General features: G+C 38.1%; 1 protein-coding gene across 8 annotated transcripts in view; it reads right to left on the reverse strand.

The window, feature by feature from the left end:
• Nucleotides 1-19,152, reverse strand: part of LOC147378453 (sodium channel protein type 3 subunit alpha) — a 124,584-nt gene that overhangs the window by 99,243 nt on the left and 6,189 nt on the right. For 7 of the 8 annotated variants that reach the window (XM_086370570.1, XM_086370563.1, XM_086370552.1 and 4 more), the window contains exon 2: nucleotides 3,096-3,291. The gene's annotated coding sequence lies outside the window, so the exon portion shown is untranslated. The remainder of the gene's footprint in view (nucleotides 1-3,095; nucleotides 3,292-19,152) is intronic. The other variant, XM_086370555.1, reaches the window with a different exon arrangement.

A 19,152-nucleotide genomic window follows, 5' to 3' on the forward strand; every position in this document is an offset into this window, starting at 1 on the left:
TTGGAAATATGAAGAAGCAGGACTCTTGTGATTACCATTTTTTAAAGAGAGGGAACACAGAGGATATTAAACAGTGAAATTAGAACAGTTATATAGATGCCAAAAGAGGAATTTCTAAGAAGTTAATTAAAAGGCATGCATTGGATTTGACAAAAAGTCCAGCTACCTGCCTTTAAAATAAATGAGGAACAGGCACAGAGAAGTAATCTTCATTGAAGTATCTATTGACAAACACAGATTGTTGCCCTAAAGCGACACATTTTCCGTACATTCTGTTCTTGACTGATTTTTCCTATTATTGTTGACATTTTTTATCTTGAATCTTACTATTGTGTGCTTTGATATTAAAGATCTAAGCTGTGTATAAGTACAGAAAGATAGATTTGTGTAACCCAGATCAGTTTTCCAGGCTCACGTATCTGTGTGCTGTGATACTAACATAAGCTGCTGAAAACATGTAAAACCAACGAATACAATGAGTACAAAATTAATAACTGTTAGTGAATCAGAATCTGAGAAAAATGGCACAGTAAATATTTGAGATATGCCGTAGCACTACCGCAGCAGAAACAAAAGTATTTTTTCCATTAGTCATTTAGCCCGTGAAGTCTCATCTTGCCTAATTTTCCAGAACAGAAGACAGTTTGGTGAATTGTATTGGTCTATAGCCTGTTAGTATCAATAGTCTCTCTCCGTCTCTGTAGGGATTTTTATAATTACGTTACAGACAAAATCAATTAGTTCTGGTCTATTTCCATGGAAACTGAATTATGTCAGAGGCTATAAATTTGCCATCTTCAAGGAAGGAAAGTTGTTCTGTGTCATACAACTTGAGAGATCAGGGAAGGAAAAAACAGCATCCGAATATATTTTCATGTTCTTGACGACAAGAGAGAGAGTTGTCAGAGAAAGACTGGTTTCATTAGTGAGAACAGGATGCTGTCTGTGTTTTCTTGGTATCAACAAAAGAAATAGGAAAGGTATAATCTAAAAGATAGAATGGACCAATTAACTATTTTCCTACTAAATAAAGTTATTATTTTTTCCAAAGGAATTTTCGTTTAGGGCTTATAAGTGGCATGTGTGACCAAAAGCATATTTTATCAAAGGCATACACATAGCATTCAACACATTATAATAATAACCACTGGGCACTCACCAAGGCTGAATAAAATATTATTGTCTATGTTTTAAAAGTTTTGAAATTATTGCTTTGTTGGTGTGCCTACGTAACCAAGTGACTTTGAGGATTAAATAAAATAATAGATAAAACTCAATTGAATGATCACTATGTCTTAGATAATTTACGTCATGTAATTTACGTACACTAACTTATTTAATTGTCATTTTAACCCTATGAGGGTATTACTATTACTATTTTCCCCGTTTTACAGATAGGAAAACCTAGGTATAGGTAGGTTGGATAATTTGTCCAAGTTACAAAAGTAATAAGGAGTCAGGATTTGAATACAGATAGTTTAGGATAAAGCCTGGGTCCCAAGCCTGCAAAATGAGAAGAATTTTAGTTCATGTCTTCAGAAATGGAATTACGATGAGTCAGCTACCTTATTAGGAGGTTATTATGTACAGAGGTTGTTATGTATGTATGATGTTAGGAATGGGGTGGTACCATCTAAGAAGCACAGCAATAGAGTCCTCACCTTTGCTTTAAAATACAAAACAAACAGGAATGAATTAATAAACATAAAAGGCACATCTAATAGATACCTGTTCACATGTATGTTAAACATTTTGGAGCTATTTAAAGGTAAATTAAATTAACTAACGGTCTGGACAAGCCTATTGAGAAAGTAACTCTGTAGTGTGGCTATCACCATACTATGGCCAAATACAAATTAAAGCTCGACTTTCTCTACTATTGTTCCCTTCCTGTCAGATAAACACATGATTGTCCATAAAAGAACTACTTTGGTCTTTTTCTACCTGGACTTAATGTCAGACATCTGAAAAAAATAGCTGAATGTGAAAGCAGAAGTTCATCTCTGGCTTCAGAACAGTTTTTGTCTTGGAAATAATTATTATTTTTTAGGAGATGATGTTGCCTGTGACTTTATCATTATCAGATAGATATACGCTCAGAGAGACCACTGCTAACTAATAATGACAATTAAGCCAATATTGTAATAAACAAATCAGCATCATTGGTTTTATCAGCTCCTCAGTTTGTCTACTGTGTTTTCAAACTGAAGTAAATTTTGTGTTCATCTTCCCAACAGCCATTCCACTTCAATACCTCTTTCAAACCCCTTGCCTATCATTAGTTAAGGATTAGACATTTGGTCCAGTTCTGGCCAATACAAGATGAGGGCAAGTCTGCCAACTTGGCATCTGTAAAAGTTTTCTTCACTCAAAAAAGACTGAGGGGGAAACAGAGTTCTCTGTCCTATGGACATTGTTGCATCAGGGTATGATGGTCCTACTGCTGGCACTTAAAACCAGAAGGCGTGCCATTGTGAGGGCAAAGCTGACACGCTGAGGGTGGCAGATCACAGAGACAGATCTGCCCTTGGGCTCTTGATGGATCACTCACCTCCTGGACCCAAGCAGCCTCTGCACTGCTTGTTAGTTCAATAAACATCCTTCTTGACTTACATAATTTTAGACAGCTTTTTTCATTAGTTGCGACTGATAAACACTCCTCGGTAGGTTCAAAAACTTGGCCAGTCCAGGAGCCAGCTTACAGTCCAATTCTGACTACATATTTAGATGTCCTTTATCCTATACACATAGATGACCTACAGAAGCAATTACCAAATAAATAAGTTCAACTAAATACAATCCTGGATAATTTGCTGAATACACAAGATGAATGTGTCTCTTGAGAGAAAAAGAAATAAAATGCTGGTTTAGTTTCTCTTTACTTACATCAATAGCCTTTGTCATCTCTCCACTCCCTGAGGTCATCTCTGCCATGTCTCTTGAGTGTTTTTCTCTTTGGGAGGAACAAACTAGCAAGGAGGCAGGAAATCCCTCTTCTGCCTCCTTTTTGTCCTGAAACTGTTGCCATTGTTAGTTTACTAGATTTTAGTTTACTTTGCACAAACACGATTTAGACCCACTAGAAGTTTAGGTACCTTAGATAGTCACAGCACCTTTTTCCGGAAAAAACTCCAGGCCAATTCTGGGAATTATCTCATTTGTTCTTATACGACCCTTATAAGAGATTCTGTGTTTTTATTCCAGTGTGCCACTCTGCCACAAATCCTTGACAGGTATCTCATCCCTGATGAACTCTGATGTGGCTTGACATTACCGTCCTTGCTCCATGACCTGTGAAGAAAGAGAACACAGGTGAGGTGAATCCAGCACCTTTGACATTTGGATTGATATGGGTACTCTGTTTCTGGATCTGGATTTTGTATGCACTTTGTTTACTTATAGTCCTAGATCAAGAAATCAGGATTCACACAAAACATGTTGTGTGAGCCTTATGAGCAGCGTACCCTTGTGTGCTCAAGGGATGATGGGACCGGGAACCATTGTCAGGATCCTGCAGTGGGCATGGGACTCACCTCCTTCAGTGGCAACCTTGATTCCAGTCCTTCTGAAGACAGACTGGAGCTCCAGGGCATCTGCCTGTTCTTCACCTCCTACTTCCTTCCCTCCTCTCCTCTCTTTACTGCCCCTTTGCTTCTTTTCTTCAAATACCAGAAAGATCAAAGAGGTAGACCCTTGGAGTGTACGGTACACATGGAGGTTATGGGTTATTATCCTAATTCCTTTTCCTCTCCACCTAAAATCCCATTTTATTTGCTAAGATAAGACCAATAAACTTTATTCAATGGCTTCTATGAATAAATTTTAGATAAGCAGAGGTGAAAAAAACCAGCATGTTAAACCAAGGCGTAATATATATCAATCTGATGTCATAGTCCTTCCGGCTATAACCATTAGCAATGGCTAAGCCTAGTTAAACCAATGATTATTTAGAAGGATGATATATGAAAGTGAAAGTGTTAGTCACTCAGTTGTGTCTGACTCTTTGCGACCCCATGGACTGTAGCCAACCAGGCTCTTCTGTCCATGGGATTTTCCAGGCAAGAATCCTGGAGTGGGTTGCCATTTCCTCCTCCAGGGGATCTTCCCAACACAGGGATCAAACCCAGGTCTCCCACATTGCAGGCAGATTATTTACCATCTGAGCCACCAGGGATACCCAATCAGTATCCCTGATTTAAATCAGCAATTAGTATTTTTTAAAAGACTTCATTTCATGTATACAAATCTTACATGGCAAACCAGTCTGGATCCTCATGAATGAATCTCTTTTTACAATTTACTGTGAAAAAAAAAGTCCCATTAAATGTCACCTTTTTATTTAATACATAGTTTTTTTTTTTTTTCATCTTCATCTCCAGAGGAGAACTCACTCCTAAACAACAAATCTCTTCTTTAATCTGTCATCAGAGTGATCTTTTAAAAATATGTATCTTATCCTTATTAAACTTTATAAGTGCTTCTTAGTGAGTTATACTTAGGAAAGTGTGCCGGTGCCTTTGTGATCTGGCCTTTGTCTTTCCTCTCTTTCACTTGGTAGCAACACAGACCTGGCTCTGCCATTTGCTAGCTGTTTAACATTGAACATGTTACCTGACCAGTCCAATTTTTAGTTTCCTCTCTGTTCATGGAAACTATAATACCCATGGAAAGAGGGTTGTTGTTAGAATTAAATGATCTTCACACATACACACATGCATGTAGAGTCATTTGTACAATAGCTGGTATAAAGTAGGTTTTCCATAAAAGCTGGAGGTTTTAGTAGTAATAGAAGTAGCAATAATAGGAATAACAGTATTATAGTTATTATTACTTTACTAATACCCATCATCAGATCTTGAAGCATTAAATTTCATTCAAGTATTACATTGTTAAATTTATAGTCCTTAAATAAATGTTAGTTGCTTCTACTTTAAGTCACAGGCTAATAAACACTACTTCTCTCCTTCACAGCATGTAAATAACTGAGTTTTCAATACCTTGATCTTCATCCTGACTTATAATGAGCATGGTATTAAACAACTAAAATATCAAATTTAGATATTCTAAATTATGTGCAGTCTTTTCTCTGGAAACATTTTCAGCCTTTTCTCTGGTGCGGGGGTGAAGTTGGGAGGACTAAATATCAAAGAGAAACTAAGAACTTCAGGATGAACAGAAGAGTGGAGTTTGAAAAAGCATGCCAGAAAGTTCTGATTCGCTTGAGTTCTTATTCTTCACCCTCCCCTTGTGAAAATCACTGATTCACGGATTAGAGAAAATATATCTCATGGCCTGGGCTCCAAATGGGAGAGATTTTTTTCAGTCTCGAGTACACATGGGAAATAGTGATTTCTGCATATGGTTTCACACTCCAATTTAGGTCCAATACTTTGAGTTGTATTATGTCTTAATAAGATCTCTATCTCACTCATCATTCGAAGAAGACCACGGTTTATAGATTAATTGTAAGATAAAATAGGACTACTTGAGTTAAGAAGAGAATGAGGATTCTTTAAATCAGTTCTGAACTTCAGTGAGCATAAGAATCACTTGGACTGCTTATTAAATCTGTAGACTTCTGGGTTCAATCTATGGAGATTCTGGAAAAATTAGTCTTGGGCAAGACCCAGGGATCTGCATTTTAAAATAGTACCTTAGATTAATTTGATGGAAATGGCACATTGAGTACAGTTTAAGAAGGTTATTCTGAAAGGAAAGAGTAGAGATTACTATGAATATGAGATGGTCACTTTATACAATCAAGGCTGGAATTTAGCGCTTATGTTCCCAATAGGTAAGGAAAAGTGGAAGTACACAGAATCATATGTATCTGATTTTATTTTAGGAAACAAAACAAAACAAAAAGATTCTTAAACACTGTGTATAAAAAGACAATCTTTCTCCAAGAACCAAACTGAGGGAAGAAGTTTTGCTATCAAGGGATACTACATAACATGCTTAGCAGATATCTTAAATTTAATTTCACAGAAGACCCATACAAGGTTTAATCTAATAAGACTTATACTAATGGTTAAAGTAGTTGAACTCAGTGAATTCCATTAAGATGGTGATGAGATAAGATGATTTAGAAACTATACTTTCAGATTATTTAATATAAGTATTGGACCTACAGATCCCCCCAAAATGGATAGCCTGCCTTTGAAATTATCTTAAAAGAATTTTAGCAGTTCAGAAATTAAGGGAAATTCTTTATACCATGAATGAGGAAGTTGTTATTCAAAGAGTATGACAGAAACTTTACTCTAAAAAGGGTAGATGTCACCAGCTGAGGAACTTTGCTTTAATTTTATTTTTCTTAGCTCATTTTTATTTATACTGTTAATATTATTAATTGTAATATTAATACCAACAGTTGAATTTTCTAGAGATGAGTTTTATATTTCCTTTTGTGTAAGTTTATCCTAACAATTGATTTATCCTTTAATTTCTTCTAGTCCAGTGTTTAATTTTTGTCTTGAAATTATCTTAAAAGAATTTTAGCAGTTCAGAAATTAAGGGGAATTCTTTATACCATGAATGAGGAAGTTGTTATTCAAAGAGTATGATAGTAACTTTACTCTAAAAAAGGTAGGTGTCCATTGTTTTTAAATCTTATTTTGCCTCTTTAGTTTATCCTTTAACTATTTGCAAGAATACACAGAAGAACTGTACAAAAAAGATCTTCACGACCCAGATAATCATGATGGTGTGATCACTCACCTAGAGCCAGACATCCTGGAATGTGAAGTCAAGTGGGCCTTAGAAAGCATCACTATGAACAAAGCTAGTGGAGGTGATAGAATTCCAGTTGAGCTGTTTCAAATCCTGAAAGATGATGCTGTGAAAGTGCTGCACTCAATATGCCAGCAAATTTGGGAAACTCAGCAGTGGCCACAGGACTGGAAAAGGTCAGTTTTCATTCCAATCCCAAAGAAAGGCAATGCCAAAAAATGCACAAACTATCGCATAATTGCACTCATCTCACACGCTAGTAAAGTAATGGTCAAAATTCTCCAAGCCAGGCTTCGGCAATATGTGAACCGTGAACTTCCTGATGTTCAAGCTGGTTTTAGAAAAGGCAGAGGAACCAGAGATTAAATTGCCAACATCTGCTGGATCATGGAAAAAGCAAGAGAGTTCCAGAAAAACATCTATTCCTGCTTTATTGACTATGCCAACGCCTTTGACTGTGCAGATCACAATAAACTGTGGCAAATTCTGAAAGAGATGGGAATACCAGACCACCTGATCTGCCTCTTGAGAAATCTGTATGCAGGTCAGGAAGCAACAATTAGAACTGGACATGGAACAACAGACTGTTTCCAAATAGGAAAAGGAGTACGTCAAGGCTGTATATTGTCACCCTGTTTATTTAACTTCTATGCAGAGTACATCAGAGAAACGCTGGACTGGAAGAAGCACAAGCTGGAATCAAGATTGCAGGGAGAAATATCAATCACCTCAGATATGCAGATGACACCACCCTTATGGCAGAAAGTGAAGAGGAACTCAAAAGCCTCTTGCTGAAAGTGAAAGTGGAGAGTGAAAAAGTTGGCTTAAAGCTCAACATTCAGAAAACGAACATCATGGCATCTGGTCCCATCACTTCATGGGAAATAGATGGGGAAACAGTGGAAACAGTGTCAGACTTTATTTTTTGGGGCTCCAAAATCACTGCAGATGGTGACTGCAGCCATGAAATTAAAAGACGCTTACTCCTTGGAAGGAAAGTTATGACCAACCTAGATAGCATATTCAAAAGCAGAGACATTACTTTGCCAACAAAGTCCGTCTAGTCAAGGCTATGTTTTTTTCTGTGGTCATGTATGGATGTGAGAGTTGGACTGTGGAGAAGGCTGAGCACCGAAGAATTGATGCTTTTGAACTGTGGTGTTGGAGAAGACTCTTGAGAGTCCCTTGGACTGCAAGGAGATCCAACCAGTCCATTCTGAAGGAGATCAGCCCTGGGATTTCTTTGGAAGGAATGATGCTAAAGCTGAAACTCCAGTACTTTGGCCACCTCATGCGAAGTGTTGATTCATTGGAAAAGACTCTGATGCTGGAAGGGATTGGGGGCAGGAGGAGAAGGGGACGACAGAGGATGAGATGGCTGAATGGCATCACTGACTCGATGGATGTGAGTCTGGGTGAACTCCGGGAGTTGGTGATGGACAGGGAGGCCTGGTGTGCTGTGATTCATGGGGTCGCAAAGAGTCGGACATGACCGAGCAACTGAACTAAACTGAACGATTTTGGAGGCTTCCTGGTAACTCACGCAACAGTAAAGAATCTGCCTGGCAAGCAGGAGACCTGAGTTCAATCCCTCACTCTAGAAGATCCCCTGGAGAAGGAAATATCAACCACTCCAGTATTCTTGCCTGGAGAATTCCTTGGACAGAGGAGCTTGGTGGCTACAGTCCATGGGGTGCCAAAGAGTCGGACGTGACTGACTTTCATTTTTATTTCACTTAGCTATTTTTAGCCATTTATGCAGCTTTCTTTCCTTTCAATCCATTTTATCCTCATTTATGTTGACATAATGTACCTGCTTCAGAATTTTCCAGATCAAAACCATTTCTGGCAGGCATTCGACTGTAAAACTCTGGGGACTCAGTTAGCTCTTTGTGCAGGGGCTGAAGTAAATCCAAAGCCACACACTAAGGAGTTCACAGCTATTGTCATCAGGTCCCTGGCAGTGTTTCCCCATGGGGAGGGGACCTCCTTCCATCTGGATGGGATTGCTGGTTGGCTTTTGGCGTCTGTAATAGCCCTATCCTACCAGCTGCTCCTTTGGTTTTAGGACTTGAAACTGTTATCAGGTAAATAACTTCAAATGGTCAAATCACCAAGATGTTATGAAGTAATATACTGAGAATTTTGTCTAGGAAGGAAAACCACACATCTACTTCTCTGGGTACTTCAGATTCTCCTGGAGTAAATTTGACCATTAGAAGACTAAATGAAGGTCTCAGTTAATTTAAAATCTGAGATTTCTTTCTTTGAGTTGTATTAAATTCATTTCTGCCTTACTCTAAAAATGTTGAGGCTGAGACTCAGAAGCTTAAATGTACATTCTAAAACAGTGACTTCATTAATGCGCAATGTTGAACAGGTTTAATCATCTACATTTTCTCCATTTTCATCGTCTTCAACTGCCTGTTGCTCATGTATTTTGAAAAAATAATGTACCATTTTACTTTATTTTTTATGAAGAGATAAAATATAATAAAAACAAAAAGTTGTTGCTGTTCAGTTGCCAAGTTGTGTCTGACTCTTTTGTGACCATATGGACTGCAGCCCACCAGGCTCCTCTGTCCATGGGATTCCCAGGCTAGAATACTGGAATGGGTTGCCATTTCCTTTTCCATAAATAAAAGTTAAATTTCTCTAAATACATGATTTAAAAGATGTATTGGAACTTGGAAGTCCAGTATTCTAAAACTGAAAAGGCTCCTTCTGGCATCTAGTTTCACCATTAGAGTGTCAGTGGTCCTCAAAATTTAGCATCAGAATCACCTGTAGGGCTTTTAGTAAATCACAGCTTGCCAGGTTCTACCCCAGAGTTGCTTGTAGATACAGGTGAAGCCCCAAATGTTGTGTTTCTAATAAGCACACAGAGGATGCTGATGATGTTAGCCCAGGAATCCCATTTTGACAATGACTGGCTGATAGAATCCAGAAATTTTTTTGTTTGTTTGTTTGTTCTGTTTTTTGTTGTTGAACTTAGAAGCATATGTGCCAGTCATACTGTTCTCATTTTTATGATTTCTCAAAGATAATAGCCATAGCTTCTTCAGTCTCATTGTTTATTTGTTTAATGTCCTGTGGTGTAATTCTTCTGAACCTGGAAGCTTAAAATGATTTATGGCAGTATTTCACAGAAGCCTGCAATAGCTTTGTAAGCGTCTCCCTGATTCCAGCCTGACTCCCATGGAGCCTATTTTCACCCAGCAGTCAGAGTGATTTGGGGAAAAGAGAAAACAAATCGAGTTATTTCTCTGTGCAGGAGCCTACAGGAGCTACCCAGAGAAAAGGCCAAACTCTGTATTATTGCCTCTAAGACCTTATGAATGGCTTTCCAGTTACCTTGCTGAACTCATCCTGAACTCATTGCTCTCCTTTTTTCTCACTCCTCTCTAGTCACACTGGCTACTGGCTGTCCTTTGCACCTGCCAAACGCAGATATACTGCTCAGTCTCCTAGGAGTGTTGTTTCCTCTGGATAACCTAACTTTCTCATCTGCAAGTCTTGGTCAAAACTTTACCTTTTCAAAGAGACCTTCTGTGCTTCCCCTCCATCTCCTTACCCCACTTTATTGTTTCCAAAGCACTTATCACCTTATTATGTACTATATAATTAACTGATTTATAATGTCTGTTATTCACTTTCTATTTTTCCTGGGTAGAACATAAGACTTAAAGGGGCTGGAATATTCCTTTCTTGGTCCCTTTTGTTCACCAGTGAATCCCAAGTACTTAGAACAGTGCATGGCACATAGTGGGTGCTCAACAGATATTTTTTGAATAAATGAATTACTTAATGTTAGTTTCTTATAAAGATTTAAACTTTTTACTTAGATTTGCTATTTCAAATTCAGCCTACAACTACTCTTTAGAAAGTCTTGTATTCTATTTAGGTAGCATATTTTATAACAGCAAAGTCTAGAAAAAAACTGAAATATCCACTCATATAAGATTGGTTAGGTAAATAAAGTAACGTAGTTTTGTGTCATATAGCCATGAAGATGGTAAAACATAGAAAAGCAACAAAAGCCAAATACTCTATAGGCACAATATTTGCTAATTATGTAATTGTATTTCTTCTAGATCACATACATACATTCAAAACCTGTTTACCTCAAAGATTATTGACTAAGTATGCTGAGTTTGGGCTTCCCTGGTGGCTCAGGGGTGAAGAATCTGCTGCCAATGCAGGAGACCTGGGTCCAATCCATCCCTGAGTCAGGAAGATTCCCTGGAGAAGGAAATGGCAACACTCCAGTATTCTTGCCTGGGAAATCCCATGGAAAGAGAAGCCTGGGCTACAGTCTATGGGATCTCAAAGAGTCGGACACAACTCAGCGACTAAACAACAACATGCTGAGTTTATCAGACCCTCTTTAATACAAAGCAAAGTGAGGAATGAATATTTTCCTCAAAGAATTCCACACCTCAAAATATCTTAGAGAAGGAATAGTAATGATAATAGAGGACACTGACTTGCTCTGTGCCAGGCACTGATTAGCTCATTTTTATCTTGACAGTAACTCTATGAGATAAAGGTGATTATTGTCCTCATTTTGCAGATAAGGAAACAATAGGATTCAGAGAGGATAAGTAAGACGTCCAAAGTCACATGGCTAGTAATCATGCCACCAAATCCAGTGTCTTTTTTTTCTTCAGTTCAGTTCAGTTCAGTTGCTCAGTCGTGTCCGACTCTTTGCGACCCCATGAATCGCAGCACTCCAGGCCTCCCTGTCCATCACCAGCTCCCGGAGTTCATCCAAACCCACGTCCATTGATGGTGATGCCATTCAGCCATCTCATCCTCTGTCGTCCCCTTCTCCTCCTGCCCCCAATCCCTTCCAGCATCAGAGTCTTTTCCAATGAATCAACACTTCGCACGAAGTGGCCAAAGTACTGGAGTTTCAGCTTTAGCATCATTCCTTCCAAAGAAATCCCAGGGCTGGTCTCCTTCAGAATGGACTGGTTGGATCTCCTTGCAGTCCATGGGACTCTCAAGAGTCTTCTCCAACACCACAGTTCAAAAGCATCAATTCCTCGGTGCTCAGCATTCTTCACAGTCCAACTCTCACATCCATACATGACCACAGAAAAAAACATAGCCTTGACTAGACGGACCTTTGTTGGCAAAGTCTCTGCTTTTGAATATGCTATCTAGGTTGGTCATAACTTTCCTTTCAAGGAGTAAGCGTCTTTTAATTTCATGGCTGCAATCACCATCTGCAGTGATTTTGGAGCCCCCAAAAATAAAGTCTGACACTGTTTCCACTGTTTCCCCATCTATTTGCCATGAAGTGATGGGACCAGATGCCATGATCTTCGTTTTCTGAATGTTGAGCTTTAAGCCAACTTTTTCACTCTCCACTTTCACTTTCAGCAAGAGGCTTTTGAGTTCCTCTTCACTTTCTGCCATAAGGGTGGTGTCATCTGCATATCTGAGGTGATTGATATTTCTCCCTGCAATCTTGATTCCAGCTTGTGCTTCTTCTAGTCCAGCGTTTCTCATGATGTACTCTGCATATAAGTTAAATAAGCAGGGTGACAATATACAGCCTTGACGAACTCCTTTTCCTATTTGGAACCAGTCTGTTGTTCCATGTCCAGTTCTAACTGTTGCTTCCTGACCTGCATATAGGTTTCTCAAGAAAAAGTAAAAATCAGAGGCTCTCCCTAAAAAATAATTTACTGATTTGTTTCTCCAGCTTCATCTTACATGCTCTCCTACATGTGTGCTCCTCCCTAGTCAAATGTATGTTTGCCATTCCCCGAAAGTCCCGTCTCTGGCCTCTGACTTTCAGAAACCTTCCCTCTGCCTGAATTCTCACTCACCACCAATTACTGCCTGTTAAAATCCTACCTATACGCCAAGGCTCATCATACCTAAATTCTGAGTCAGAAGTTGTTTTGCCTTCCCCTGAACTCCAACAACTTGCACAGATTGTCTTTAAAATTCATATAATTATTATAATACTCTGGCTTCTGCTTTTATTAAGGATGTGCCTTATTTCTTCTACATTTTAAATTTCTTGAAGATAAAGATTTTATTGCTTATCTACCACAGTCAGCAGGATATTATTAGATATCTTCTGAATATTATTACCTAAAACAAATTCTGCTAGTGCCCTATCCAGTGTGTTAGCTCTGGTCACATGTAGGAATTGAACACTTAAATTATAGCTAGTGCCAAATCTGAAATGATAATATTTTTGGATATTGGCTTAAATTTAAAAAAAAACCAGCATTAGTAACCTTAATTTCACTTGTTTCTTTTGTCTTTTTTTAATGTTATCATCTAGAAATTGTCAAAGTACATATGTTCATCTCATATCTGTAGTGATGAGTGCTGGTTCAGTGTATACCTTTCTCCTATTCCTTTTCCATCCACCAAATGATCAAACCTACTAACAAATGAATTAAGAAAGCAGGCAATCCCCTGTTCTGAGATGCTCTAAAAGGGAGAGGCACACTCTGTCTATCATTTTCTGTTTTACTTGGTTAGATGGTTGTTTTCGTCTTTAATTCCTAGGATTTTGGACCAAGAAACAAAAGTGAACATTGTGTGTTTCTGCGTGTGTGTGTGTGTGTGTGTGTAAGAGACAGAGAAACATGGAAGGTAACATTTAAACACATTTAAACATCTAAATCAGAATATATCCAGAATTATAGAAAGCTTTCTATTTTGAAGTAAACTGGCATCAAGGAAAATAGAAAGCAAATAAAGTTCTCAGCCCAGTAAACAGCCCTTGATCCATTTCTATCGTAATGTCAGTTTTGCTTCAGCCATAATAGAGAGCCCTGCAAGTTGCCCCCAGCCACGTCTCTCCTCCTGCTTGCTGGTGCCTTGTGCTTTAGGCAGTTTCTTTCCAGGCAACCACAGACTGTTTACTGACTGTAATCAAAATGACAGCACACTGTTTTCACAACCCAGCGTTGAGTCGATTGCCTTTTTCACTTGGCAACCTAAGGGAGCTTGAGGTATAACTTGCATCACTTCAAGATGGTGGTGCTTACTTCATATGTAACCTGCATCCTCTGAGGCTTAAACTACAGAGGAATTGAGAGTTATCTAGCATGCAGCAGGGAGGCTGTGAAATCAGCCTTCAGATTAGTGCTAGTGGTAAACTCCACTGGAGCACACTTATTTAGGTGTGGCTGCAGTTCTGCTGTGGTTCTTCCCCAGCCAGAACCCAGCCGCCTGAGCAGCTTCTCTTTTAAGCATCCCCACCCCACCCCTGGTGGGCTGCTGTCTATGGGGTTGCACAGAGTCGGACACGACTGAAGCGACTTAGCAGCAGCAGCAGCACCCCACCCCCACCCCATCCTAGCTAGATGGTTATAATGTTGTGGAGTCTGACCACCTTGAAGATGGAGAGGAGAGGCAGAGGAGAGTATAATACAATAGAAACATGCCCTGCCCCTAAGAGAGACAGAAGAAAACAGATAGGGGAATGCCTGTGACTCAAGTAATCTGTAAGTTCTAGGCTTGTCTTTGACGTCACTTGCTGTGACATGTTGAATGCTCAGTGTTTTTGGTATTGAGTGTCCACATCTGTTATGGAGAAGGAAGCGGGGATGTGACTAGTTGATATGCAACGCCTCTTTTATCTCTACAGCACTGAAACTCTGTGCTTGGTGTATTCCAACATTTATCCCTTCTGAGAGACAGTGATCTGAAGGTGCAGCAGTTGCCTTATACTCTGAACTCAAAGGGTCATTGAATATTGGACTAATGATGTAACTGGGGTTGGCTGTGTTATACCTTTTAGAGTCTGTCTTCATATTCAGAATACTTTATGGGCTATGTGCTTGTTCAAATTTGAGCTATGTTTTTTTGATGAATCAATATTATGAATACCTTGAGAAGAGTATAGCTGGAGGGTTGGTTGCTGAAGAGAATTGTCCCTCACATCTTTTCTATTTAGATACTCAATTCTGTACACATAATTTCTTCCTAAATTGGTGATATCAAAAATCTTCTATACAAATAACAATTAAAAAAAAAACTAACAAAACCTCGAGTCTAGGTTTCAATGAAATACGATCAGTCATTGAAGAAAATGTGAAAACAGAGAGTCTATGTTTTTCCTTCAGCCACTTAGCACATCATTTGTACCAAAATAGAGCAAAGACCTCCGTGCGCTGCCTGAGTTAGGTGTAGATGTTACCACTTATTTGGGATTCCCTGTTGGTCAGTGGTAAAGAATCACTCTGTAAAGCAGGAGACATTCAATACCTACATTGGAAAGATCCCCTGGAGGAGGGCATGGCAACCTACTCCAGTACTCTTGCCTGGAGAATCCCAGGGACTGAGGAGCCTGGCAGGCTTCAGTTCATAAATTTGCAAAGAGTCGGACGTGACCGAAGTGACTGAGCAGGCACCCACATTACCACTTAATTGCAGCAGGATCACACAGTGGAGGGTCTCTGCATGTAAACACAGCAGGGATACTGTTCAGAGCTCAATTCTTTGGGGGCTAAAGGAAGCCAGAATGCCACAGGCAATAGAAAATTACATTTGATGCAAAATTTTCCTTAGAGATTGCAGCAACCAATATGCTAATTAGAGTCAAGACAGGCATAGCCTGCCTGGCCCTTCCCAGGATGCAGGATCTAGCAAGACTCTGGCTAGTGAGGGCAGCAATCATAAGGAGAAACAAAAGCGTTGAACGGAGGAGATGCTAGGAAGGACAGAGCTGGAATTTGTGGCATTTCTACAGTGTTCTTGAACTGAGAACTTCTTCAAGTATGGAACTTGAACTAACTACTCAAGGACATGGATAATTTAGGGTTCTGATAAAATTGCCTGTGCAAAGTTGGGCATTGAATTCATTTATTCTTCAAATGTCTTTCTCCTTTTAAAAAAATAATAGACTTTATTTTTTTAGGGCAGTTCTAGGTTACCAGAAACTTGAATAGACAGTTCACAGACACAGAAAACACACTTATGTTTACCAAAAGGGAAAGAGGGAGGGGAGGGATAAATTTAGGAGTTTGCAGATACAAACTACTATATATAAAAGAAACAACAAAGGCCTACTGTATAGCATAGGGAACTATATTCAGTATCTTATAATAATCTATAATGAAAAAGAAAAAATGCATATACATATATGTGAATTACTTTGCTAAACACCAGAAACCAACACAACATTGTATGTCAACTATACTTCAATTTTTAAAAAATCCAAGAAAACATAAAATATCTATCAAATGTTGAAAAAAAAAAGTCAAAGAGTTTCCAAATCAAGTGTGCCTCTTTATGTCTTAGATATTTAGTTTTCAAATGTTTTATTCAGGAAGAAATTGAGAATAAATAGAAAGTATTTTGTTATGCATAAAGTTTCCCAAATTTAGCTTTCCTGAGGGATCTGGGTTATTGGAGAAAGTGAGTATTATTTTATGGTTACATCTGTATCACAGAGTGTTGTTTCAAATGTAATACAGTTATAGTACATTTAATGGATATTTAAAAGAAATGTGTCTTAACGATGACTCAGGATAATTTTGAGACACAGAGTAAACAAGTTTAACAAATGTATTAGAGAGCTTACTACTGCAGTTTCCAGGGCGTATTTTAACTCGTGCTAATTTGCATAGAGATCTGCATCATGATTTGGATGTGCTTTGCCACTTTTCATTTACTCCTGAGCATTACCCTTCCCCTTTTCAAAATATACTTAATGCTTTTGAATAACAAATTGGAATTCTTTTCCCCAAAGAATCCACTTATTTCTCACAGTTGTCACTGTGTTGGTAGAGGAAATGGTCATATCAACCATAAATTTTTTGCTCTCTACACTGACTAATTTAAGGTGTTTTTACCTTTCATTAAAAAACATTTCTTTTTGGTTCAGTTCAGTTCAGTCACTCAGTCGTGTCCGATTCTTTGCGACCCCATGAATCGCAGCACGCCAGGCCTCCCTGTCCATCACCAACTCCTGGAGTTCACCCAGACTCACATCCATCGAATCAGTGTTGCCATCCAGCTATCTCATCCTCTGTCGTCCCATTCTCCTCCTGCCCCCAATCCCTCCCAGCATCAGAGTCTTTTCCAACGAGTCAACTCCTCGCATGAGGTGGCCAAAGTATTGGAGTTTCAGCTTTAGCATCATTCCTTCCAAAGAAATCCCAGGGCTGATCTCCTTCAGGATGGACTGGTTCATTCTTATTAATATTTTACTGGTTTGTTATTTATATTTTTATTGTAGACCACCTAAGTACTTTGAATATAAAGGTAGGATGTCATTTTTTTAAAAAAAATCAGTGATCTAATCCCAGTTTGAGAATCCAAGCACCGTTTCATCGACGTCTACCATAAACTGAGCCCAGATATAATATAGTGTTGCTTCTGTTCACCATGCAACCACTAGCCTCCTGTTTCAAAATACATGTATTCTCATCCTGAGATTTAACAGCTCTTTCATATTGGATGATAATTTTCGTGACCTGGTTGAAAAAATGGTAGAAATCATGAAGAAAGCATAGTTGAGTAGAAATATTAAAGGATGTTTCTCCAGAGGAAAGACTTTAGGATATAATCTGCTCTGAAGGATGGAGCGGATTGCTTTTATAGAGGCTACCACAGACTCTCCCTAGTTGTGGAAAGGATTGTGGGAAATCAACATGGAAAAGCAACTGCGATGTTAACCCAGAAAATGTTGAAAAGGCTGACTCACCTTCATAATGGAATTCGTTTTAGGAAAATCAATTCATTATTAATTCCACTTAACTATTAGGTTAATTCACTTTTTCCTCAGAAATGCCACTTTCTGACAATACATTTTTAAGTGACTTTTGGCTTTAAATAATTTGTTGGTTTACAGATCTGCTTTACCTCGAAATGTGCCACAATTGAAGTTTCAATAACTTGAAATCAATGTTTTGTTTCCAATTGAATGAACTGGCTATTTGAAAAATTATCTTTCAATGACCACTCTTATTTGATTTTAAGACTTAATTTTCAAAGGAACAATTTACAAGGTACAGAATAAGAAGAGGGCAAATCTCTGGTTGTACAAATTGAACTTCATGGATGCTTATGTCCAAGTGTGCACAATTGTTTGTATTGTTAGTTTGAAAAATATATCACAACCAGCAGCTGAGTCAACTTTCTAATAGAGGTAAGGGTAGGAAATTACCAATTTGAAATATAAAACTGCTTAAACATATAGAGTAAATACCAGTGTTTTTAACCGAAGGGGAAATGGACACGAATGTACTTTTTGTTACTTTAAGTATTTGCATAGTCTTTTAACTTAACATGTGCCCACTTGTTAGAATTTTGAAATTATTCTAAAAGCCATTTCTCAGTTGTCTTTCACTTCTCTAGCCAAACTTTCACTAGCTTTTCTTGTTTTTCTCCATCTTTCTTTAGTCAATTGCTTTTCAAACCTGACTGCATATTTGAACTGTGCTTGCAGAGCTTTTAAACACTGATGCCCAGGCTCAGCCCAGCGCATTTAATTGAATTGGCCTAAGGTGGAGCAAGCTTTACTCTTTTTTTTTTTTAGCTTTGCTCTTTTTGAAGCTTCCCAGATGATTCCAGTGTGTAGCCAGAGCTGTGCCCCACTCTCTGAATAAGCTCATCATGTTTTATCTGTTTCCATTTTCTCTCAGATGTTTGCATCTCTATTTCCTTTAAACTGTTTTTTCCCCCTCCTTTTATTATTATTGGTGAGGTTTAAAAAATCTGACTGTTTTTTTTTTCAGTTTTCATTTTGCTTTTTCTTTCTGATTTTCCATGTACTGGTGAAGAAGTTCTCATTCCAGACATATGTATTTGATTTTTATTCTTTATACCACCAAGTTTTACATCAATGAAAAAGAATGCAATATATTTGTGTATTATACTTTTGCCTGTTCTTTCAATGCTAATATAATAATGTACTTTAATTTTTGGAACTGATATATTAAGATTGATAGTAGAGCCCGATAAAATTGTTGAAAACTAATATGAAGAATGGGTTTACTTGAGTTGTCATCATTAATGGCTATGATTAAAGATACTTTAATAAGATATTTTGGAACTTTGAGACCATGTTAACTCAAGGACATGTAAATATTCTATTAATGATATCTTTTATCTTTTCTCAGCTAAGGGACATGTTTTTCCTACAAATTTCAATAATTTCAGAATAGTGTAGAAGTGAGAATATTACATACTTCATCAACTAGCATAGCCGTAACAAGATATCCATAGCAAGAGAAGTATTAATAGCAATAAAAAAAAAGGGGAGTAAAAGGATCTAAGTAGATAAAATTCAGTGAAGTAATTGCAGCAGTAAAAACAGAATTTTGGGAGGGAATATGTAGAACATCCAAGGATTTGAAATGAAAGAGAAAAATGGTGGACAGTTAGTTAAGCCTGGAGGAGCAGATAGGAACTATGAGTGCCTGTGTGGCACTTCCT

The sequence above is a fragment of the Bos grunniens genome, chromosome 2 (genome assembly GCF_055505025.1).
Source record: "Bos grunniens cultivar Pamir isolate PY7600 chromosome 2, Bosgru_T2T1.0, whole genome shotgun sequence".
NCBI classification, from domain to species: Eukaryota; Metazoa; Chordata; class Mammalia; order Artiodactyla; family Bovidae; genus Bos; species Bos grunniens.